General features: G+C 39.9%; 1 pseudogene across 1 annotated transcript; it reads right to left on the bottom strand.

Moving 5' to 3' along the window:
• Positions 1 to 1,710: 1,710 nt before the first annotated feature.
• Positions 1,711 to 25,524, bottom strand: LOC122556056 (antihemorrhagic factor cHLP-B-like; annotated as a pseudogene). Its single transcript, XR_015759015.1, has 7 exons — positions 25,289 to 25,524; positions 24,001 to 24,111; positions 21,638 to 21,722; positions 19,682 to 19,833; positions 16,348 to 16,461; positions 5,641 to 5,727; positions 1,711 to 2,506 (listed from the first exon to the last, which is right to left on the bottom strand). The product of XR_015759015.1 is annotated as an antihemorrhagic factor cHLP-B-like (transcript).
• Between the last annotated feature and the right edge of the window lie 1,319 nt (positions 25,525 to 26,843).

Genomic DNA, 26,843 nt, shown 5'->3' with positions numbered 1-26,843 from the left:
TTAGCTAGACCAGCTGTCAGAGGTACTGACTGCATGAGTTCAATTCCTACACCAGCTGAGGTTACCATGAAAGATTCTTATTCTCAACATCTCTCCTTACCATGAGGCATTGTGACCCTTAGGTTAAGCCACCACCAGTCATCGCTCTCTAATGAGAGAGAAGTGTAATGGTCTGGTAAGACAACGGTGACTTTAATGGTGAGCAATAGAAATATGTCACTCATTTATGGTCATTTAGTTCTTGCTATCTGTGGGATCCTTGACAAGATGTCATCTGTTGTATATTTTATATCACAGAGCTATGCTGACAACATGACTTCCCATGTATGCAATAGTTTTCATTCGCTTAAAATGTCCACTACATGTCTACCTCTGAATTCAACTCATTTTACAAATTTGATTAGTTATTTTTGAATGTGTACTTAGGTTTATTAATCAACCACGGTGATCAACAGTAGTAACAGATGTACGTAATCAAACATAGAACCAGTGAATGGCACCTGATATGATGGAATAATGGTAATGTAACTGGGCTCGCAATTCTTGAGCTCCAGGTTAATGTTCTGGGGAAATGGATTTAAATCTTATTATGGCAATTGATTTAGAACAGATCTTCCCAAACTTCACTGCTGATTTTGAGGTTTTTCTTGAGCAAATGGGCTGCTGCATCTCTTAAGTACAACTGTAGCAGCACTTTAAAATGTTTTTTTGGCTGTAAATTCATACTAATGTTACAAATAAACGCAATATCTATTAATTTAACCATGCATGCCTGGCCTTTTAATTCTATCCACTGAGATCAATTAAAACTAGTTGCTGAGATATTTGGAGTGGCTGTCAGAGCCTACACAACCTAATTGTTTTGCAGAAATGTCATCACTAATCGATGGTCAGGTGTGTCTAGCATTCAGCTGAGGCAACAAATCTCAAATTGCAGTTTCCCACAAATGGAATGACTTTTTGTCTCAATCATTATAATCTGCAAACTGCTATTCCAAATTAAGCATTACCAGCAGTTCTATCTACACTTTGCAGCATTGTTCCTGAACTTTTCTTTTTCCCAGTTATAACAATATTGACAATATGGAGAGAAAGCTATTTAGCTAAGAACGAAGCATAATCCAATTAGTTAATTTAGTCTTTTTGCTTTCCAATTGACACAAGAAAGCAGTGTGTCACAAAGATGGTAATGCTGATTGACTAATGCTGGTAAGTAGACTGTCATGTGATGAAACCTCAAGGAATACATCTAATCAAATAAAAACCAACATAACTGCAGATGCTGTAAATCATAAACAAAAACAGCAATTGCTGGAAAAGCTCAGCAGGTCTGACAGCATCAGTGGAGAAAAATTGAAGTTAACATTTCAGGTCCAATGACCCTTCCTCAGAAAATGGGAAAGTTACTTCTGATATCCTTCCGCCAAACCTGCTGACCTTTTCCAGTGATTTCTGTTTTTGTTACATCTGATCAAAGCTGACAATCATAGGTCCAAGCCATAATTTAGGCCCAAACTCTCAATTGGAAATCTTCTTGTTGTCACTTACCACTTAATTCCATTACCTTACATCCAGGTTGAGATTAAGAAAGAAGAGTTTTATAATTGCTTTTTTAAATGATTGTTAACAAATAAATGAGTGATTTGTAAGTGCCATTGTGTGACAAGTAGGAGTTGTTCATAATTAAATAATTACAGTAAAAATAAAAGGTGAAGATTACAGTACATTTTATTTCAAGTAATCTTTGGGAAGAAATGCCAATATTTACACACAAGTAACAGCTAATATTCTTTTTAAATGAAAAGTCATCTTTAAATTTTTAAGCCTAATGTTGTTATACAAATTGTAATATTAAACTCTGCCACTTATTTCAGATTAATTTTCAAGTTGAAATTCATGAATATGAAGAAATTAAAACATAAATTCAGAGCAATTCTTCACACATCTCCAATAGTAAGAATCCCCAATGAACACTGTCATTTTTTAGTGTTTTCCATCAGCATGCTATCAGTTGAAGGAGATAAGTTCGAGCAGATTCAATATTTGGATGGAAAATCATGATCAAGTTGTGCTTAAATTTGCAATCAGGGCTTCTGCCCCATCAAGTTCCAGACATTGAAGATCAGTGCCTTCCCTGTCCTTTCTTGCTTTCTGTTTGTCTCTTTGTCTCTTCCTTGCTTGATTAGTGTGTTCTCAGAACATACCTGGGCTGACCTGGGCAGGTGTATGGATGTGGAGGGAGATTTGGGAAAATGTGATAATGAATTGTTGGACTTCTGAAAGGTCCACGATGCCTCCGCATTTGTCGTTCTTCTGCTGACTCTGCTGACTCTGCTGACTCTGATGATTCTGATGAAGATGAGTCTTTCTTCCTTGGCCTTTTTGTCTTTCGGCGTTTGGAGTTGGAAGTGGATCTCTTGAGCTTGGGTTTAAATATCTGTTCTCCATCTGAATAAGTGTCCTCATGAGGCGCTACTTGCCCACTTAATCCTCGGACTGTGACTCCCTGCAGTAATATAAAAATATCAACTTGCTGAGTTTAGAAGTGTCAATCACTCCAGAAAATCATCATAGAATCATCAGGCGACTAATTACAAGTGTCTCCTTTCTGTTGACTCTGTCTACAATAATTATTTTAGAGTTGCTTTCAATTCTAATAACAATTCACCCAAAATTTCTGCCCACACAAGTCTTTAAAAATACTGAACTTAATTGACCAGAACAATGAGTATATGAATTAGGATGACATGTTGCATCTGTACAGGACATTGTTGGAATATTGCATTCAACTCTGGTCTCCATGCTATAGAAAAGATGATATAAATCTTTTCTGAACCCTTCTAGGTTTAACAAGGATGTTGCCAGGTTTGGAGGGTTTGAGATATAGGGAGAGGCTGAATTGGCTAGGGCTGTTTTCTCTGGAATCTCAGAGGCTGGGGTGTGACATTGTAGAAGTTCATAAAATAATGGAGGCATGGAAAGGATGAATAGCCAAATCTTTTTCCCAGGGTATGGGGAGTCAAATACTAGAGGGTATAGGTTTAAGGTGAAATGGGGAAAGATATAAAATGGACCTAAGGGAGCTTAGAGGGTCGTTATGTGTGGAAGGAGCTGCCAGAAGAGAAGAGGTGTTAAAGGTAGTACAATTACAACATTTAAAAGGCATCTGGATGGGGATATGAATAGGAAGGGTTTAGAGAGATACGAGCCAAATGCTGGCAAATGGGACTAGATTAATTTAGGATATCTGGTCAGATTTGGCAAGTTCAACTGAAGGGTCTGTTCCCATGCTGTAGAACTCTAAATGTAATCAGTCCCTCTCCTATTCCATGAACCATTTTACAATTCATTGGTGTAAGGGAGCGGAATGGAAATTGAGTTGTCCATGAACCCCTCCATCTCAGATCATCAAAATAAGCATCATGATCGGGTAGGCTGGGTCATCAAGCTGCAGAGGGAAAATTCCATGTAATGAATTCAATAATGGTTATATGTCTACAGGTCCTCTGCAACACAAATGTTTATGTAATTTTTTATTGAAGGTTCAAAAAAAGCTTGCAAATAATTTTAAGGAAACCATTCAGACACTGCCACCAATGGAACCACGGTTATTAGTCAGCCATGGTCTCTGTTGCAGGCTTTAGTTTCTAGCCTTCCTTCTTTCCTCATAGCTGCTGTAAAACATCCCCAAACTTTTCATGCCAATTCCTGAGAAATGTCAAGGGCAGCGTGCAATTGTGTCATTAACAACTCAACAGTACATTAATTAGTCATTCCAATTTAGTGGGAAGGCTGCCAACTTCCACTCACCAATGCCAATTTCTCTAAGTTTTCTCATTTTGGGAACTGCCAGATGATGTTGGATTCCCAACTTAACATCATTCTGTCCTATTTTACATTTGCAGCATTGATGGGGGGAATAGCTCTCCCAAATTTCAGATGTTAGATCCAACCCAAACATCTCAAGAGGTTTGCAAAAACACACAGCAGAAGGATCCTTAATAGACAGTAGGAGAATGTTGGAGTAGTCTCTGAGATAATGCATGGTTTTGATACTAACATTACTGCTGAAGAAAATTAATTATAAACTTGAGAAAAGTTACTAGTTGTACATTGACAGATACGCAAGAAAGAGGAAAAGAAGCTATTACTTGCAAAAAAAGATACAAAATCATTAGAAATTCAACTTATGGGTTAGGTTGTTCAAAACTGAGCCACCAACTTCAACATTTTATGTGAGGAGAGGGAGAGAAAAGAGAAAGCATCACTTTCTGTCAGGCCTTCACTGGAAGTTTGCTTTTTTTGCAAGTGCCAAATGCTGGGCTTCTCATCCAGATTGTAGCAACTTGAAGTTAAATCCTGTTGACTGCGGGGGATTTACATGGGCATTGGGGCTGAAATCATGACAATAGCTTGTTGAGGGCTTCTTTGAAGAAGTCTGAATAATGCAAACCTAAAACCTGCTCCATATATTGGGTGTGGGCATTTGTACTCCCTTTTTGATTTTCTTAAAAACCTTCTCCTCTGTTTTTGGTTGCACTTCAGCCCCACCCTCCTGAACTTTGGGCACATGGTGCAGAAGAAGAAGGGTAGGTCAGAGGACCTCCTCATGGGTCTGCTCCTGGGCCTGGCCAAACTGGCCATAAACAGATGCAGGCAGCGGGCTGTGGAGGGGGTCGTTAGGGCCAATTGCCTTCCCCTCTTCCACGGTTATGTTCGAGCCCAGGTGTCCCTGGAGAAGGAGTACACAGTGCCCACCAACCCCTTGAGCTGTTTAGGGAGAGGTGGGCACCGCAAGGTGTGGAGTGTTTTATTTCCCTCTCCAACTCTATTTCAATTTAATCCCTGCCCTCTCCTTCATTTTTTTGATCACGCAGCATTGCCCTTTGTCGAGAAAGGCACTGCTTGTCACTGGCCACTAGGGTGTTTCCTTTCTTCCTAGTGATGGAAAACAAATAAGGATTTACACACTTGTTTATTCTTCACTGTGTCCTACACCTGCATACACACGACATGGGTACTGGAGTTAAATAAGCACTACCACTGTTCGCCAGAATTGTGGGGAAAAGAAAGAAAAAAACCCTGCTCCATTCCTCATTTCTTCAATTTTTACAGATGAGTCCTTTCACAGCTGTTTGTTCCTGAACTTACATATGCAAGAGACCTTAATGCACTAACTGTAGTGAAGATCAAGTTTTCTTCCTTAAGCATTCCATCATCTAGTGTTGATTGAATGGGCACCATCACCTAAGTTAATCCTTTTTGCCCTGTTTCACTAAAAAACAGACACAACTAAGTTACATTTCTACTTGATGATGCTTGATGATGCTACAGGAGAAATTTCTTGATATTTCTACTAGAACATAGAACTGATCATCAAAACCTGGTATCTACATTACAAAGATAACTAAACAGAAACAAAAACTGTACAAAACCATATTATAATCATATCTGTCACAAAAATGTAAAAAAAAAAGACAATATAGTCATAACATGTAAGAGAGCACAGTCAGAGTAGACTTTATAGTGGAACAGGAACCATGTAAATGACTGTAAAACATTCATAGAATGATTCAATTACAGACTGAGTACTGGACTTTCATAAGATCCAAATGAATAAAAGGAGTTCAGCGCAACTACCTTTGTGGCATAAATGTCACAGTTCACCTCAACCACATCATCATCAGGACTCTCCGAATCAAAAGATGCCGTACAGAAACCCAAATGCTGCAAAGGAAGGCAAATTATGATTTTTCTTGAAAGTTATTAAATCACATATCATAAATGTATTGCACTTGTCTATTTATTACATTTCTTACATATCAAGGTGACCAATAAACTGTATGCGTGTTTGGAGTTTCTGATCAAAATAGTACCATTCAGAAAAGTCAGCAAGTTAAAAGTGAATGTTGCCGCGGTGACAGAGAGAAAACACATTTGATGAGTCACTTTGGTTCACCTCATTCATCTGCTACAAGCACTTAAAAAGCACCAATCGCAGAGAATGAGACACCTTTAGGAAAGTGAAAAGGGAAGATGAAAGGAGGATATTATTTGAATTGCTAAGGTATTGCTGAGAAGCTGAAGAAAATTGAAACATCTGTGCAAAACTGCTCTGTTACTTTTCTTCTAAGCAAGGCATTGCACAGCTTCACAGAAAGGGTGACGAGAGAGAAATACCTTCAGTGTACTATTTACTCTGTAGATTGTAGAGTTCAACTCAAAGGAACATTCATAGAAATAATTGGGTAGAAATTCATTCAAGTCCATTTTGGGTCCAGAATCAAAATTACACTGGCAACATGGACACCAATTGGAAGGCCTGTAATTGGCCTATTAAAGTGTTTTTTTTAGGAGTACCTGATAACTAGCATACCTCAAAAGGCTGTCCATCCTATTCCAGGAGAATACATTTAGGCCAGTTCACCCACCAGCAGTGCCTTCAGGCTCAGTTTTGAGGTAATGGTAAGGAGACGACAGTAGTCAGGGGATGAAACGGAGGGTGGTGAACTGATCAATAATCATCAATGATCCTCAGGAGCACACTAGAGCTGCATCTTTTTCATTGACATCTGCATGACATATGGCTTGTTTCACCTATCAAAACAGTATCCAGTATTTTGTGACATATACACCCTATGTTCTACAGAGAATATTGGACGAACATGTTCAAGAAATCCAATTGCCACATGATACTCCACAGCAGTGTATGGAGAACGGTCAGCCAAGGAACAATACCAAGGATGTTTTCAAAATTCCATCCATGCAACATAAGCAGGTCAACAAAGTCCAAGAATTATTTACAATGTTACAGCTTGCAGATCCCAGTTAGACAACATATGTGGCTAACCTGACACACAACATGGACACCATCAGAACAACTGAAGCCTTTGACTCCATCCAGTGAAATGCCCCAAAAAGAATTAACAGCATCTATTAAATACCAAAACTGACACAGGTGTAATGCAAATGCCAACTACTTAAGCATCTTGCAAGAGATGTTCTCAGGAAGCCAGCACTCAGGTGCAGTCCACAAATTAGCAAATGCTTATATCAGGTGTGAGATCACATGCACTGGCATTATTCATCTTACATGTCAGTATGATTCCTCAATTTTGACACCTAAAAGAGTTTAAGTTATTGAAACACCAGCTATTATTGGTCCACTTGCATGCATGTATCTATATATTCTTATAGCCCATAGGGGACCAAGCCTATCATACAGCCATAGAGATGTACAGCATGTAAACAGACCCTTCAGTCCAACTCATCCATGCTGACCAGATATCCTAACCTAATCTAGTCCCATTTGCCAGCATATGGCCCATATTCCCCTAATCTCTTTCTATTCCTATACCCATCCAGATACCTTTTAAATGTTGTAACTGTACCAGCCTCTATCACTTCCTCTGGCAGCTCATTCCATACACGCACCACCCTCTACATGAAAAAGTTGCCCCTTGGGTCCCTTTTAAAATTTTCCTTTCACTCTAAACCTATGTCCTCTAGTTCTGGACTCACCCACCCCAGGAAAAAGATTTTGTCTATTTACCCTATCCATGCCCCTTGTGATTTTATAAACCTCTATATGGTCACCCCCAGGAAGTTGCCACGCCACACCATCAACTCTATCCATCTCCTGACTAACCTTTACTCAGACATGATGTTATTGTCAACATCAAAGATGAAGCCATGTTACTTCCAAAAGACAAAGCTCAATCCACCATTGACAGTTGTCATCATGCACCATTCACAATCAAGTAAATCCCGAATTGGAATTGAATTCAATGAAACAAAATAATATAGGAACATAGGAGGAGGAATACGTCATTCAGTCCCTCAAGCCTGTTTTGCCATTCAGTGAGATTAAGATTGATTTATGACCTAACTCCATATACAGGGGAATCTCGATTATCCAGCATTCGATTATCTGAATTTTGGATTATCTAACAAGATCACAAGGTCCCAATGCTTAGCTAAACCATGTTGTCTGGCATTCGATTTTCCGACATTCAATCAACCGAATGAAATACTCCCCGCCCATGTCCTCGAGGTTCCTCTGTACCTGCCTTTGGCCCATATCCCTTTATACATTTGCTTTTATCTATCTCAGATTTAGAATTAGCAAGTGATCCAGCATCCACTAAGATTTGTGGATCATCTGGAAAGTGAAGCATCATACTGAGTGGTGCAGCTCAATTACAGGTGCATTGTAAAAATATTGCACTATATTCAAAGTTTGTGCGAAGATTTGTAGCTCGGGTGCTCGTTGCTGTGGTTCTGTTCGCCGAGCTGGAAGTTTTTGTTGCAAACGTTTCATCCCCTGGCTAGGCGACATCATCAGTGCTTGGGAGCCTCCTGCGAAGCGCTTCTTTGATGTTTCCTCCAGTGTTTATAGTGGTCTGTCCCTGCCGCTTCCGGTTGTCAGTTTCAGCTGTCCGCTGTAGTGGTTGGTATATTGGGTCCAGGTCGATGTGTTTGTTGATGGAGTTTGTGGATGAATGCCATGCCTCTAGGAATTCCCTGCTGTTCTCTGTCTGGCTTGCCCTATGATAGTAGTGTTGTCCCAGTCGAATTCATGTTGCTTGTTGTCTGCGTGTGTGGCTACTAAGGATAGCTGGTCGTGTCGTTTCGTGGCTAGTTGATGTTCATGTATGCGGATTGTTAGCTGTCTTCCTGTTTGTCCTATATAGTGTTTAGTGCAGTCCTTGCATGGTATTTTGTACACTACATTCGTCTTGCTCATGTTGGGTATCGGGTCCTTCGTTCTGGTGAGTTGTTGTCTGAGCGTGGTTGTTGGTTTGTGTAAACCAACCAGGGAATTCCTAGAGGCATGGCATTCATCCACAAACTCCATCAACAAACACATCGACCTGGACCCAATATACCAACCACTACAGCGGACAGCTGAAACTGACAACCGAAAGCGGCAGGGACAGACCACTATAAACACCGGAGGAAACATCAAAGAAGCGCTTTGCAGGAGGCTCCCAAGCACTGATGATGTTGCCTAGCCATGGGACGAAACGTTTGCACCAAAAACTTCCAGCTCGGCGAACAGAACCACAACATTGCACTATATGTTTAGATCCAGTTTGACTGAATAATGGAAAAAGAGATTTTGAAAATTGAACAATGATCCATACAACCTTCCCTGGAGCCACAGGAACTGACAACTTTCAAGTAACTTTCAGTAGAAATCTTTTCCTTGGATTATCATTTGGATTATCCATCAGCCAGGAAAATTCCAGCAATATCCATACCTATATCATCAAATGTCTACTAAGTTGTCCCCATAACGCAGTCAAATCTCAGACAAATTAAACATGAGGGTAATGACAGTGGCAGAAAAATATGTTTTTATTTTCAACTGTAAAATCATCAAATCACCATGAACTAAATGAATTTGTTAAATTTACTTTGTCAAATATGTTATGGCTCACTGGAAATCAGGCCTCACTTTTCCTACAGTCTTCATAAAATGAAAACATTTCTAAATTTATTCGAAATTCTCCAATTTATCTCTCTTTTGGACCCAGGCAGTCAGGAAGGCAGGACCACGTTTCTGTATTTAACAAAAAATATTATTTATCACAAATAAATAGATTGTAACTACAGATAAATAATTATGACCAGCAATATACAAATCTACTAGTTAAAGCTCCAAATCCCTTAAAAATCACCCTTACAGAAACAGAAAAAGATAGGTGTTATGGACCGAGGAAAAGAGTAGGAAGACTTGTCAATAGTTCTTGGCTGTGGGTTTTACACTGAGGTGATCTTTTTGGCTACTGCTCCTCAAACTTCTTTCTCCAGGTACTTTCACTTGTTTGCACGAAGCACAGAGCAACTCATTCAGACATACAAAGTCTCTGACTTACTGATTAAGAGCCATAGCTTCCAGCAATTATTGAGGGGAAATAAATGGACTTTCTTCAGGCTTGAAGTGTTTGTTACTACAGAGAAAGAAAAGGTCCCTTCCTTTGGAAAGGTCCAATGGCTTCTGACCAAAGATACACATCCACAAGCTGTTCGGCTACCTGGGAGGCAATCACATACTTGTTGGCAGGCAGAAGGTCCTTGTCATCAACAGCCAGCCACCACCCACAGACCAATCAGCTACTGATTGCTAGCCAAATCACTGGCTTCAGTTTGTTTGTAGTAACTTCCCTCCTCCTTGAACAAGTATGAATAGCACTTACAATGATTGTCAGGTCACTTGCTTTTAAAAAGAGCTATAATCCTTTCCATAAACATTGGCTTTGAAACAGTCCTTTTCTCATTTTAGTCCACAATCAAAATTATAGAAAGGTAGAAGGATGCGGTTTCTGCTCAGAGTATTAGACCTGATTCTACCAAAGTAGAAGATGTATAGAAAATGATTACACCACAATATAAAAAGACCCAAAAATTGCCTCAATTTTTCAACTTTTATCCCCTTACATTCCAGTATTTACAAAGTATCTTATTTTCAAGATATCCTCCACAAAAACATACCAGACATATGGCAGGAAAATTATCACAGTTTTTCAATTTCTCAAAAATGTGTTAATGCCCAGCAATTTCACAATTTCAACAACCATTAGAAATGGCCTACTGAAAGCCAAACACATGTGCATCACTCTGACCCTCCACAACTATTTGTGAAGATCCAAGGATATGATGTAGAAACACAGCATGGACCAGGTTCTCAAATGATTATTTTTGATTCCCTTAGCAGAATTCCAAATCCTGCTAGGAAAGAAGGAATTCCTTTTGACCCACAAATGGATTTTATTGAATATGAATGAGAGGATTGTCTCATCATCAATCTTATACAGTTTGGTTACAGCCAAGCTGAGCAAATTCAGTAAGTTATGTTTGATGATCTGCTGTAACAGCTCAAAATGATCAGCATCAGCAGAAAACCTGAAATATTTAACATGTCTCCAAGCAACTACCTTCATTCTGGCCAATCAGAGGTGAAGTAGATCTCCCTAGGAATGTGAGTTTTAAAGGTAAACAAGTGGTAATTACAGAAGCTCTACTCCAGATGATACTAGGTCACACATGTACAGTCACATGGGTACAAAAAAAGACAGGAGATTGGTGCCTACCTCCACCTATTGGTTCAGCATGAATAAAGATATTGATCAACTCGTTAAGCCATGTGAAACATGACAATTCCATCAACCTCAACAATTGAAATTTTTATTGTATGTGTGATCGTTTCTGAGCTGTAGTGCAAGATTGTTACAGAAAGTGGTGAACTTGGCCCGGACAATCACAATAGCCAACCTCCCATCTATAGAATCCATCGACCAGGCCCACTGTCAAGGAATGGCCGCCAGCATTCTCAAAGATCCATCCCACCTTGGCAATGCTTTTCTACAACCTCTACCATCAGGGAGCATGTACAGAAGCCTGAACACATGCACCAGTCGGTTTTGAAATAGTTTCTACCCTACTGTTGTTAGAACACTGAATGGACTCCCAAACTCTTAGTATTTATCTGTACCTGTGTTTTTGTTTTGCTGCTGTTAACCTATTATTTACTTATCTATGTTATTTAACTATGTGATCTGCTTATATTGCTTGCAAGACAAAGCTTTTCACTGCGCCTCAGTTTACGTGACAATAAATTCAATTCAATTCAAAACCAAAAGAGAAAATGCTGGAAAATCTCAGCGGGTTTGGCTGAGATCAGAGGTGAAGTAGATCTCCCTAGGAATGTGGGTTTTAAAGGCTTGGTGCATCTGTAAGGAGAGAAAAGAGCTGACATTTCAAGTCTAACTGACCCTTTGTCTCTCTCCCTTGTCCACCTTCTCTGCTTTCCTTTTCTTTCTGTGTTTGACAAAGGGTCAGTTAGACTCGAAATGTCAGCTCTTTTCTCTCCTTACAGATGCTGTCAGACCTGCTGAGATTTTCCAGCATTTTCTTTTGGTTTCAGATTCCAGCATCCGCAGTAATTTGCTTTTATCAATTCAATTCAAGATTGTAGAGTCATAATGTTTTGCAGTATAGAAAGAAACCATTCAGCCTGTAGCATTGTATGCTATGGTGTTTCAAGTGATCATCTAAATACTAGCTAAATGTTATGATGCTATTCATTTCAATCACCTTCACATAGAATGAATTCCTTTGGGTGAAAACAATTCTTCCTTAAATCTACTCTAAACCTCTGGTTCTTTACAATAAATCTATGCTCCATGTTTCCTGAAGCTAAGGGGAAAAAAATCTTCTTCATCTACCTTATCTATGCCGCTCATCAGTACAGGCACCTCAATCAAGTTTCCCTCGGCCTACTCCACTCTAAGGAAAACAATCCTGTCTGTCGAGTCTCTCCTCAGAGCTGAAATGTTCCATCCAGATAGCATCCTGGAGAATCTCTTCTCTGGTGCATTCACCACCTTCTTATAGTGTGGCAAACAGAACTGCACACAGTTCTACAGATATGGCTCAATTAACATGTTATACAGTTCCATCATAACCTCTCTACTCTTGTATTCAATGCTCTAACTAATGAAGTCAAGTATTCCATGTACCTTCTCTACCACCTTATCCACCTGTTCTATTGTTATCAGGGATCCATAGATGTGCACACCAAGATCCATCTGATCTTTTGTACACCCTCGGAACTACAATTCATTGTGTACCCAAAATGCATCACATCATACTTTTCGAGATCAATTTCCATTTGTCATTGTTCAGCCTATCTGACCAGCTCATCTGTATTACCCTGTAATCTATGGTTTTTTCTCCTTGTCACTTACCACACCAGCGATTTTCATGCCCACTTCAAACTTACTAATTAAACATTTTACATTCATGTCTAAATCATAACGTACACTGCAAAACAACAAGGGACCCCGTACCAAATCCTGTGGTTTATCACTGGGCACACACTTGCAGTCACAAAAATAACCTTCAACCATTACATTCTACCTCCCTCCACTAACGGCACCTTTGGGTCAAATTTGCCAAATTGCCTGCATACATGAACTTTTATGTTCATAACCAATCTTTCTTTTGACACCTTGTCAGAAGTCTTACCTAAATCCATGTAGACAATATGCAGTACCCTCATCCACACATCTAGTTACCTTTTCAAAAACTCAATCAAACCATGGTGACTATTTTTGGTTATTCTTGTCTTTCCAAGTAGAGATTATTTCTCATCCTCCTTCAGAACTCCCTACCACTGACGTGAGAATTACTGCCCTGAAGTTCCTTGGTTATCCCTACCAACCTTTGTGAGTACTGGTACCTGATTAACAGTCCTCCAGCCCACTGGCACCTCTTCTTTAACAAGAGAGGGTTTGCCTATTAATATCAGGGCCCCTGCAATCCCCAAGCTTGCCTCCCACAGCATCCTGTGATATATCATCCAGGCCTGGAGACTCAACCAATTTCAAGTTGCCAACATTGATAATATCGTTCCTCTCTCAACTGTAATACATTCAAGTATATCACAGTCCACTTCCCTAATTTTCCTGCTGTCATTCTTCTTAATCGTAAATATAAATGTAAAATATTGATTTAAAACCTCATCTACGGCTTGCTACACATGTTTTGCATTTTGGTCACTAATGAACTCCATTCTTTCCCTGGTTATACTGTTGCCCCAATATATTTATAAATGCCTTTGGATTTTCCTTTATTTTAACCACTGGTGTATTTTCATGTTCCCTTTTGCTCTCCTAATTTAAGTAGCCCCTGAACTTTCTATTTTCCCCTAGGGCTGCTAATGCTCTCAGCTCTTAGCATTCACCCATGGGCTTTCCTTTCTTTCCTTAGCAATCCTGTACATTCCTCAATATCTATGATTCTCTGGAAGTTTTGGTCCCATTCGTTACATTTACAGGAGCATATTGGTTCTGGGCTTTCAAGATATCCTTTTTGAAAGATATCCATTCCTCTAACATAGATTTTTCTTCAAGTAGCTGCTCCCAGTCCATTTTGGCCAGACATTATAACATCATATCAAAATTGGTCTTTCTCCAATTCAAAACTTTCATTTCTGGTCCACCTTTGTTCTTTTCCATGACCACTTTAAAATTTACTGAGTTATGGTCACTATCACTGTAATGCTTTACCAATGACATTAGCTGTGATCTAGCTTCATTCCTGGAATTAGGACCAGTATTGCCCTGTGTTTGGCAAGACTTTCTACATGCTGGGTTAAAAAAGCTCTCCTGGATACATTTTAAGATTTCCACCCTCTCTAAGTCTTTACATGTTATCTATCCCAGATAATATTAGAAAAGTAGAAATTATTATCTTATTACTTTAACACTTCTCTGAAATTTGCCCCCATATCTGCCCTTTTGTCTCGCACTACCTGTTATGGAGTCTATAATCCATTCCCAACAATGTGATGACCCCCTTTTTGTTTAAAAGTTCCAGGCACATGACCTCAATTGAGTAGCCTTCTAAGCTTTCATCCCTCCGTATTGAATCCTTGATCAATATTTCAACACCATCTCCTCTTTTACCCCTCCCTATCTTGCCTAAAGATTCTATACCCACAATATTGAGCTGCCATCCTGCCCCTTCCTCAGTAATGTCATTGTGATAGCAATTATGTCGCATTCCTATGTGTTAATCAGTACTCTCAACTCATCTGCCTTACTTACAAGTCGCCTCACATTAAAATAAATGCCATCCAACTTTGCAAATTCCCTTGTATTGTAAATAAGTCCATTAACAAACATGCACAACTACAACTCATCATAATCCTATAGGATTTCATGCTGCCTGACTGACTGAACTTTCTTCAGGTCAGCATCAGGAAGACAACATAATTCTCTTCAGCTAGGATTGGAAAATCCATATCTCCAGTCCCAGTTTCACCTCTATTACCCAGTGCTCAATCATCCTGATCCTGAATTGGTCGAGCCTCTGGGTTCTGTTTGTCCAAGCTGAGCTTGCTCTGAAAGCTAGCACTTCCAAATAAACCTGTTGGACTATAACCTGGTGTTGTGTGATTTTTAACTTTATCTTACACTAAGTCCATCCTTAATACTAACTTCCTCCCATCACCAGTGTCTTTCCGATCTTCACCCCTGACTACTGCCTCCTGAAATATCCAGGCCATTTTGCTATGAAGATCTAGTTATTCAACATGTCCCTCACCTATTACAACCTCCATAATCTCCATCTCCTTTACAACACGTATTGTAACCCATCGCCTTATAAATGCTGTGGTTCGAAGAACAGGTCAGATATTAGGAATTCTGAAGTAAGTCACCTGCCTCCTGTCTCACCAAAATGTGTCCACCATCTACAAGGCACAAGTCAAGAGTTCATTGAATATTTTTCACTGCAGCTCAGACCACACAAAGAACAGTATTAATGTGGAGGTATCAGTGTTGGACTGGATGGACAAATTTAAAAATCACACAGCATCAGGTTATAGTCCAACTTGTGTATTTGGAAGTACAAGATTTCCGAGCACTGCTCTTTTGTCAGGTAGCTAGCAGGAAGACAAGGGCACTGGATGCAGGTGACCATCACTAGCTGCAAGTTCCCCTCCATTCGGAGAAATATTGTTGCTCTGTCACTGTTCCTGGTGCAAAATACTGGAATCCCCTTATGGTATTGTGAGTGACCCTGCACCCCCAAAGACTCCAATGGTTTAAGCATCACCTTCTCCAGGCCAAGTAGAAATGGACAATAAATGCAGCCTGATTAGTGACACCCCATCAACACATTTTAAAAATATCAATTTTGCAATTCCAGTTTTATCTCCTCCATCTGACCTATTCCTTCTGCCACTGTGGTTTTACACTCTATTTATTATTTTCCTAAACCTGCTCATGTTACCACATTTCTCTTCAATTTCAAGAGTCACCAAAACACACCATTGTGTGCTTGTGGTCAGAGCCATTCCAAACCCTTCTATTTTTGTTCGGCTGCCCTGGCCAACGGCACCTTGTGATATTTTGCTCTGTCAAAAGCTCTATATAAATGTTACTGTATTCGGAATGAGGGTGAACAGGGTAGATGTAGAGAGAATGTTTCCATTTGTGAAAGAATCCAAAACCAGAGACCATAAATACATCACAGTTACTCATCAATTCAATTGTGAACAGAGGAAAACTTTCTTTACTCAGAAAAAGATTAGAATGCGGAGCTCAGTAACAGAAAATGATTCAGGCAGTTGGTTTAGGTGCTTCCAAGTTGAACTAGACAAATGTGTGAGAGAAAATGGAATATGCTGCAGGGCAGGGATGTGGTATGTGGGAGGAACGAGAATCCCATGGAGGAAAATCACCAGCACACTTCAAGTGGGCCAAATGGCCTCTTTCTGTGCCATCTTACTCTGTCTACTTCTATGCATGAAACAGTTGTTCAAATAATACTTACTGCATATTTGAGAGGTTTTGGAACACACGCTGTAAGTACTACAGCAAAGTCATCTTTAAAGCAGTTAGTTTCTTGGATAATGAATTCCACAAGTATCCTTTGGCTTGGTACAGACTGCAACACAAAGAAATTTAGTTTTTTTAATGACCGATATATTGTCTATTTCTCCACTCATAGGGTACTGACAAGCATCTGTCAGCTGAGCTAAACATAACAAATTCAGTCACCAAGTGAAACTCACTAACAATTGCAACCCAGCAAACAGATAAGCTCTTGATCTAGATTAGATAGATTCCCTACAGTGTGGGAACAGGCCCTTCGGCCTAACAAGTTCACACTGACCTTGCGGAGAGTAACCCACCCAGTCCCATTTCCCTCTGACTAATGCGCCTATCACTACGGGCAATTTCGCATGGCTAATTCATCTGACCTGCGCATCATTGGACTGTGGGCGAAAACCAGAGCACCCAAAAGAAACCCACGCAGACACGAGGAGAATGTGCAAACTTCACAAAGACAGTCTCCCAAGGCTGGGATCAAAGCTGGGACCCTCATGCTGAGAGGTAACAGTGCTACTCACTGTGCCAGCATGCCAGCCCTAGAGTAATCCACCCGACCCATTTCCCTTTGACTGATGTACCTAACACTATGGGAAATTTAGCATGGCCAATTCACCTGACTGCACATCTTTGGACTGTGGAAGGAAACCAGAGCACCCAGAGTGAACCCATGCAGACATGGGGAGAACGTACAAACTCTAAAAAGACAGTTTCCCAAGGCTGGAGTTGAACCTGGGACACTGGTGCTGTTAGGCAGCAATGCCAACCACTGAGCCACCATGCTATATCTAAGATCAAGCTTAATGTTGTCTTGTTAGCAGGGAGTTTATTTCAGGGAGGCATGAACACCAAAGGGAGAGGAACGGAAATTAGGCAACTCTTCCATGGTACTGAAGGTGATGATGGAAAGGGGAAAGGATGTTGTGCCCCAAGGATCAGGTTGATCTTTGTGGGGCATTAATGTGACTTGTGCACCCATGAAATATATTTTAAAACCTTCCTGTCAGGAATAGTTACCAGTAAATAAAATCATTCATAGAATCATACAATACAGAACAGGCCCTCCCACCAACAAAAAACAACTATAAATCTACACTAGTCTCACTTTCCAGCACTTGGCCCATAGCCTTGAATGTTATGACATTGCATCTGCAAACTTTTTAAAGGTCGTTAGATTTCCAACCTCAACTACAACCCAGACACTACATTTCAAATTCCCATCACCCTCTACATGAAAATAAATGATCTTTTTCCTAGGATGATGACATCAGCGTGTACGAGGGGGCATAACTACAAATTGAGGGGTGATAGATTAAAGACAGATATCAGAGGCAGGTTCTTTACGCAGAGAGTGGTAAGGGCATGGAATGCACTACCTGCTAGTGAGGTCAACTCAGCCACATTAGGGAGATTTAAACAATCCTTAGATAAGCACATGGATGATTTTGGGATAGTATAGGGGGACGAGCTGAGAAAAGTACGCAGGTCGATGCAACATCGAGGGCCAAAGGGCTATATTGTTCTATGTTCTATGTTCTAAATCCAATCCAAACTTCTTGTCTTTCACCTTCAACTAAGGAAAACAGCTATTCTCCATCTTGTCCAAGCCCCTCATATCTTCCCTAATATTGCTTCTCGATGATAAATGCAAATTGGCAATTCATGTGCAGTCCAGTAAACATTGATAAATTATTGACAAATTGCCCTAAATTTTATGGATGGAGCTACCTGCCTGTTTCTAGTTGGGGCCTCTGTCACTTGAAGCCAAAGTAGCACGACATCAGATCAGTAAGTCCCTTCACTGTAATTGTTGGTATAGTACCATTTCCTTCATGTCTGGCGTTGAAAATTGAAATCAGCCGACGATATGGTTTTAATGCACCTTTCAGTATATTTTAGCATAGTTGCGTTAAGATGCCACCTAAAAAGTATATTGTCTTCTTTTCAACTGCAGAAGCTGATGTGAAGGGAAAATCTGCCCCCCTGTCACCATCATATCGGATTCCTCCATGCTCTTTGGTAATGACACAAGGTTGTCTATTAGGTTAGCCAATGCTTCCAGCATTTTATTGTGAATGCCCATCATGCCTGTAAGCTATCCCTTTGCATATCTTTATTTCAGTTCTGTAGCTGTATTTGTCTGAAACTTCATCCCATTCCCTGCTGAGCTACACACAAACAATCCTTTAACTTAACCTGCCCACACAGATCCCTGTGATCCCAAATCTACACAAGCCTTTAAACTGTGTGTCAACTGGAACTGGTGGCTGTATACTAAACAGCAGAATCATGTCAGTATCTCTTCATTGGCAGGAAGGGTGGGGTGAGGGAAGGGGATTATGTAATCAGCATCTTGTTTATCATGGAGGAGAAAGTGAGGACTGCAGATGCTGGAGATCAGAGTCAAAAAGTGTAGTGTTGGTAAAGCACAGCCGGTCAGGCAGCTTCCGAAGAGCAGGAGAATCGATGTTTTGAGCATAAGCTCTTCATCAGGACCTTGTTGATCAGGCCAGCAAACGGAATGAGGGTGAGGTCGAGGCTCAGTACCTGCTGAGTGCAGAGGTAGCCAGAATAATGAGTGACCTGTTTGGTCACTTGCTACATCCATGAGTATCAGACAGATGTGGCAAATTGTATACCATCCACCTCAATTAGGACCAGCATGGGCAGATCATGAAGCATGACCCTCATGCACAAAAAATGAGGCACATGAATTTTTAAGGTCTTGGTGCATTTAAAAAATTGAGTAAGTACACAAGCGATAAGGGAATAAAAAGGATGTAGGAAGGCTGAGCTGAGATACAATGGGAGGAGTGTGCAATATAGACAATAACTCAGTTTGAACTAACTATCCTGTTGATGCACTGTATACCATATATACAATTCTATGGAGAGGCAGCAAGTTGTAATTCCATTTATGGTAGCGTTATGGGCTGAATAATGAAGAATGGCTTACTTTTTCCTAAATAGCAAAATGCAGTAACTCCTTAACAATCTCAAATACTACATTAAAAATTGGTAGGTGCCTTTAATCAACTGCTTAATTATTCATAGATACATCAATGGCACAGGTTGGACTTCAACCGAGGGCCTCCTTTAGAAGTTGGTACTGTTGTATGCAAATTCAGAAGTTGATTACCGCAAATTAAACACAGCTTCCTTTAAAATAATGTGGAATTGCATTGCAAACTGAGTCTGGCTTGTCACTTTAAGAACTTGAAGATATATTAAGGCTTTCCTTGCTAGGTAATTTAATTATGGAAAAAAAAACGTACCTTTGTTAAAACCTTTGTGATATTAAAAAGTGAAAAATAATTGGTATCATTGCTCTCGCTGTTATACTTCTGAATGGCAACTTGAACAGAGCGATCCACCATTCTGTTATTTAATGACATTGTGTACCAGCATCTTCGGCATGGATTTTGAACTGAAACAACACAACAGCAGGCACGTCATGTTTAAGGGAGATGAGGAAATAAGAAAGCGTTTTTAAAGGACGTGAGGCAGCAAGAAAGTGTTCTAATGTGTCAAAGTCCAAACTTCACAACTTAGAAATGTCTGTCCCGAAGTCTCGAATTTACTGAATTTCTCCAAGACCTGAACTTTTCAGAGTTTTCTCCAGCTTTATTATAACCCTTGGCATGAGAGGAGATGTGGCCAATGTCAGGGAATTCTAACATTAGGAATTTTTTCAGAACACATCTATACCACTTAAATATCACAAATATATGTCACCTCCAAGGTGGAAGTGGTGCTCACTTGGTGGCTCAGGCCTGGGTTAGAACAAGTACCAGCAGCATGAGTCATTTATACAAGCAATAAAAGTAGGCTACCCAACCCCTCAAACCTGCTCTACCAGTCAATAAAGTCATAGCAGTTCTGATTTTAACACCAACTCCACATTCCTGCATATCCCCGTTACTTTCAATCCCTTGGTAATCAGTTCCCTTGGTACCTCTGCCTTAAAACATCCTAAGATTGTCTATCCACTACCTTTTCAGAAACAGATTTCAAAAGATTCACAGCCCTCTGAGAGAAAAATTGTCTCTTCATCCCAGTCTTAAGTTTTGTTTTAACTCTGTCCCCAGTTTCTGGAGTCTCCTGCAAGAGGAAATGTCCTTTCAACAACCATCCAAGGAAGTCCCTTCAGGATCTTACATGTTTCAACTAAATCACCTCTGACTCTTCTAAACTGAAGAGGATATAGGCCTAGCTTGTCTGGCCGTTCCTCATAAAGAAATCTGCTCATTCCAGGTATTAGTCTCGTGAACTTCAGAACAGCTTCCAATGCATCAACATCCTTCTTTAAGTAAAGTGACCAATACTGTACACAGTACTCCACATGTCATCTCACCAATACTCTGTACAACTGAGGCATAATTTCCCTACCCTTGCATCTCATTCTCCATCACAATAAAACATAACATTCTATTAGCTTTCCTGATTATTTGCTGTTCCTGCATTCTAACCTGCAATTCGTGCAGGAGGACGCTCAGATCTCTCTGTACCTCAAAACTCTGCTACCACTCACTAGTTAGTTACTTTTTTCTGCCAAATTGACAATTTCACAGTTTCTCACATTATACACCAGATTATGCCAGATTTTTGCCCAGTCATGTAATCTATCTATATACCTTTGTACACTCTTTATGTCCTCTTGGAGAAAGTGAGGAATGTAGATGCTGGAGATCATTCTTGATGAAGGGCTTATGCCCGAAATGTCGATTCTCCTACTCCTCAGACCTGCTGTGCTTTTCCATCACCACACTTTTTGACTGGTTACATCCTCTTCTCAACTCACTTTCCTACCAGTCACATTTCTAAGAAGTTTCAGTGTCAGAGCTTTTGAACAATCCTTTGCTTAGGAAGTCCAAATAAAATTGTGAATTTTAAAACTCTAACCATTTATTTTTCAAAACAACTGAAGTTTTCCTGGCACCTTTGAAGCAATTTAATGCATCGAGCTTGTTCCTACAAAATCCATTTCAATTTGGATTTTTTCAGTGAACAAAGAACCAACTCACACAACATAGTTTGGATTGCAGATCAGCTCCCTAAAGTGAGAAGGCAAGGTTTTCATGGCCAGCATTTCATCTCTTTAGGATTTTATCAGAATCTGAATCTCTTTAACTAGATCATGATCCTGGAGTCCAATGAAGAACATCCAGTAACATTCACTTTAAACTATATGTGATGACACCAATATTATTGCCATGATAAAGATGTTATACCTGGATGTTCAGAACATTGAAAATCCTTCACATTCTGTAAACCTTTTGAGATACGAATGATGATTTTACATTCACCAAATGATTTCTAATGAAAGTACAAAAAGCATAATATTGGATTAGTATCAGCACTATTAAACAAACCATGTACCAGAAGGTCATAATTAGGCTGATGATCATAAAACTGGAATGACTGAGGCATCTGAACTCAGTCTTGATGACTGCTTCACATATAGATCTATAATTGTTTGACCTCAGATCCCACACTGTAATAACTAATGGTAACAATACTGTTACCTTAAATTCAAATTCTAGTTCAATCATGCTAACATGAATGTTATTGCAATCACTGTAAAACTTTCACACCTATACAGTAAAATCCAGTCCAACAACCTTGGCACCAGCACTATTAATAACTTGTCCTATAGCAACATAACAACAATTAATTCAATGCATCTCTTACCAATGATGATGACCTAAAGGTAATTGAACACATCCTTGCAGAGTTATGGCAAAAAGGCTGGAGCTTAGGTTGGACTTGGATGACTCATTCAAAGAGCTGGAATTTGCACAATGAGCCAACTCTCTTTTCTACTTCATGATTCTGTAACTGATCCAATAGTCATCACATCTTTACTCAGAGAGTAGTCTTTACCCAGAGAGTAGTTCTTTACTCAAAGATTAGTCTGGGCATGGAACACACTGCCTACAACAGTAGTAACCTCGGCAACAGTGAGGACTGCAAAAGCTGGAAACCAGAGTTTAGATCAGAGTGGTGCTGGAAAAGCACAGCAGGTCAGGCAGCATCCAAGGAGCAGGAAAATCGACATTTCGGGCAAAAGCCCTTCCTGATGAAAGACTTTTGCCTGAAACATCGATTTTCCTGCTCCTCAGATGCTGCCTGACCTGCTGTGCTTTTCCAGCATCACTCTGATCTAAATAGTAGTAAACTCATCAACTTTAAGGGCATTTAAATGGTCTTTGGACAAACATATGGATGAAAATGGTATAGTCTAGGACAGATAGGCTTCAGATTGGTTCCACAGGTCGGCGCAACGTCAAGGGCAAAAGACCTGTATTGCGCTGTAATGTTCTATGTTCTATCTGCACTATCTCAGAAGGCACTGGGCGAGTACTTGATGAGGTAATGGGATAAAAGCAGGCTTGTGGAGTGAAACTGGACAGCTATTTTCAAAGAACAAGCACAGATACAATAGACCAAATGGCATCCTTGCTCTGTATTGTAAGATTGCATCATTAGAATTTTGTAGCACCTCCCATTTTGGAGACAAGTTGAAGAGGAGGTAAAAGTTTGCAGTATACGAACAGCATTGTTCTGGCACCTAACTGTTCATGCCCACCCCATTACAATATCACCAACACCCGTGGCAACAGAGACATGAACCAGCCAAGTTACCCCTGAGCACTTAACATTTACAGAATGGAACCATTATCTCTAGCATAAAATCCAGCTTTATAATTCTACAGCTAGTCCAATCACATTCATATTTACACCATGAACAAAAGTCAAACAACCATCATACCAATGCCACAACTTGACAAATAACCTGTTATGATAAACTGTGACACAACTAACATGGTAAGCCTCACAACTCGACAATACAATTAGTCAAAAAGTCGTCACTTCTATAGTATAACAATGAGTCCAAAGATCCTCACATGTATATCACAATAACCACTCAAACAAACTTCATATATAGCAACTAGCCAACTAGCTGTTATATCATGATAGTGTCAAGCAGCCCATGTTTCTTTTATTTAAAAAGTAAAGGGCAAAACTACAAATACTTTAATTCTGAAATAAAATAATAGCCTGCAGGAAGCACACAATGCATCACTCATGTCTATAACAAGGAGAAGAAGGTTATTGATATAAAGCGATAAGTATAACACTTGATCAAATCTGATTATATTGTTTGTTGCTATTTCTACTGTGTTTATGCAAACATCATAACCAGGCAAAAGAGAGGACTGCAGATGCTGGAAACCAGAGTTTAGATCAGAGTGGTGCTGGAAAAGCAAAGTAGGTCAGGCAGCATTCGAAGAGCAGGAAATCGACATTTTGGGTAAAAGCCCTTCATCAGGAAGGGCTTTTACCCAAAACGTCGATTTCCTGCTCTTCGAATGCTGCCTGACCTGCTTTGCTTTTCCAGCACCACTCTGATCAGGAAGGGCTTTTGCCCAAAACGTCGATTTTCCTACTCCTTGGATGCTGCCTGACCTGCTGTGCTTTTCCAGCACCACTCTGATCTAAACATCATAACCAGTCTGACTAGGAGATATCTTTGAATGCTTAATATTCACTAGGAATCTTAGGAAGAAACTATAAATGATTGGTTCTTTACCATTGAGTGAAATGGTCGAATTCCACATCTTTTCAATGGCTTGGAGCTACTGACGGGACATTGGGTTTCAAAAACGTCAAACTCCAAATAATAGCTGATCTCGTATCGTTCCTGAAAACGTTTAAGAAATTGAAATAAATAAATTGTGTCAAACTTTTGATGTTCAATTTCATTCCTACTATTTACTTTATTGTGGAATAAACATATTCACAACTTCAAGGGATTGACCATGATTAGTGGCACTCTTGTAACTGAGCAGAAGGTTGTGGATTCAAGACACAGTCTGGAAACTTAAACACAAAATCTAGACTGTCAACTAAGCATTTTTTTTAAAGTGCTGTATGATCAGATCTGTCATCTTTCATATGAATGTTAAATGAGTGCCTTTCCTGTTGTTTCAGGTGAACACATAAGATCCCATCATATGATTCAAAAAGAGCAGGTGAATCATCCCTCGTGACTTGGTCAATGCTAGAACAGGTTACCTGGCCATTTACTCTGGCGCAGGGCGTCAAAACTATACAATCAACCATGAAACAAGAGTTAGTTCTATGAACAATATTGCGTAGTACATCGTGCAGTGAAATTGTGAGGTATCTGCAATCAGAGAGCAGCCATCTTGGCTTTGCTTTGAGCATTTCCTTCAGTTTCTAAACCATGAAGTGGAGTGTGGATAGCAAGTTTAGGATTATTTCTGCTCAGCAGCTCCTCAGCCAAACATTGGATTGGTTCCAAGCAGGTAATTGGATCAAAAGGAGGTAAATAACAATACAGCCAGAGATCCCTGTGACGTAAGGATCACCACCACCTAAATAAGTGGTACTGTGCTCACTCTGATTTGCAGCTCTAGTTGGTACTGCAACAGCCAATCTGTGCCAACATCCCTTATGAAGTGGACAGGATTCACCCTCTGCTCTTCAGTAAAGCCTAGATCAGAAAAGATTTCCAAACCCACACACTGTCTCGGTCTTGTGTGCTTTCCTCTTCTTATTAAAGCCTAAGCCATATTTTTCATCCAGCGAATATTGACTGGGGTAAGTTTCAAACACAAAATCCTTCTTTCCCTTTAATAACATTCAAAATGGTGTCAGCTCTGCTCTAACTCACATTCCCATTAAGATGTTGAACGAGAGGAAAACAGCAAAACTTTTGTGAACAGTTCACATTTTGCAGAAATCATATCTAAAGGTGCCTCCGTGCTCTCCTGACACAGATCATGGAAAATATCTGATTCGGATTTCCGAAGGAGAATTATTATTTACCTTCCTTTAGTAAATCTGCAACCCACCTGCTTTTCCTGGGCATTCTTTAATCTATTCAGTTTGTATTTGAATCCTTTTCTTCGGACATTATTGATGAAATGAACCGCAAGGTCAGCGGCTTTCACTGCTCCCACCGCGTCACAAGGAATTGCAGAAAAGGTAACAACTTGGCGATAAGCAACAACAGGCAAGTTATAGAACTGAATGCAGGTCACTAATATGACTAACCAATTCATGATGCTGAAAGACTTGAGCAGATAGTCACGAGTTCAATTCCAATAAAAAAAATACAAAGGATAGAAAATTAAATAAGTAGGTTTAATATTATTTCTTACAGTAATTTTCAGCCAGGGAACATGGAAAATAATTTCGCATATCACTGAAAGCCTCCAGTAAATAGAGATAATGGTCAAGACCTCCTAAAAAAAATGAACCCTGGTGTGTTCGATTTTGCAAGGTTCATTCGGTCCAATAAAGTCAATTTTTTATTGCAGGAGTGATTATGAAATCCATCAGGATCTGACCCAGATAAAGATCATGCTAGAAAATGCTGTTGTTGACAATTCCTGTAGAGTCCAGAGATGATATGGCAAGACAGGTACATTAATAATACTGATTAATTGTTTTGTGCAAGGCTGTATAATGATTTCATATTAGTGAACTACATCCAACCTTTGGAGTGCTAATTGCAGCATATCTAAATACAATTACTGGCTAATTGCTTACATGCAATGTACTTCGCACACATCATGATTTTTGATTGGATGATGTGCTTAGAGCCATTTAATGAATTATAGGGAGAGGTCCCCAATTTACAAATGTCTGAATTACAAACTGTCATACTTAAGAACGCAATCCCATTCAAGAGTGTGATTTCAAAAATGCCACAAGCGAATGTTTCCTATACTTACAAAAGGCAACTTGATATAGTCTTGCATTGTTTTCTGACTTGTGTATAAATTGACTTTGAAGCTGACTCAAGAACAGAACCCATTCACAAGATTGTCTGTAATGTATTGAATTGTGAAAATGAAATGATCCAATTGGAAATGACTGTTGAATCTTTGCTACCAAGTTTGAATTTTCACAAGCGTTTCCAGTTTCCACAACAGAAAGCTTTGTGAAAGAGGACAAAGGGAGGGAGATTTTGGACCTTTGGGGTTGCAAACAAACTCCATTTCTGTAGGAAGAATGAACAATTCTGTTTTGAAAATAATGTGCTAAAGATGCAGAAGAACTGAAGAAGTCATTTAAAACTGCCGCTAGTTAGCAGACTGAGACACAGAGGTGCCATTTGGAATTCTACTGAGCAACACACTGTTCACATTGGGTTCACTGACCCTTGGATGTTCTGAAAGATCTTTACATTGCTGAGGCTAAACGCCAGCTCGCGGACACCTCCTCCTACTGCCCCCTTGACCATGACCCCACCTCCCACCACCAAACCATCATCTCCCAGACCATCCATAACCTCATCACCTCAGGGGATCTCCCATCCACCGCCTCCAACCTCATCGTCCCACAACCCCGCACTGCCCGTTTCTACCTCCTGCCTAAAATCCACAAACCTGACTGTCCCGG

The sequence above is a fragment of the Chiloscyllium plagiosum genome, unplaced genomic scaffold, assembly GCF_037043375.1.
Source record: "Chiloscyllium plagiosum isolate Xiang-an unplaced genomic scaffold, Cpla_swu_hap1 HiC_scaffold_13, whole genome shotgun sequence".
Lineage (NCBI taxonomy): Eukaryota > Metazoa > Chordata > Chondrichthyes > Orectolobiformes > Hemiscylliidae > Chiloscyllium > Chiloscyllium plagiosum.
This window is presented reverse-complemented; position numbering and strand designations above follow the sequence as displayed.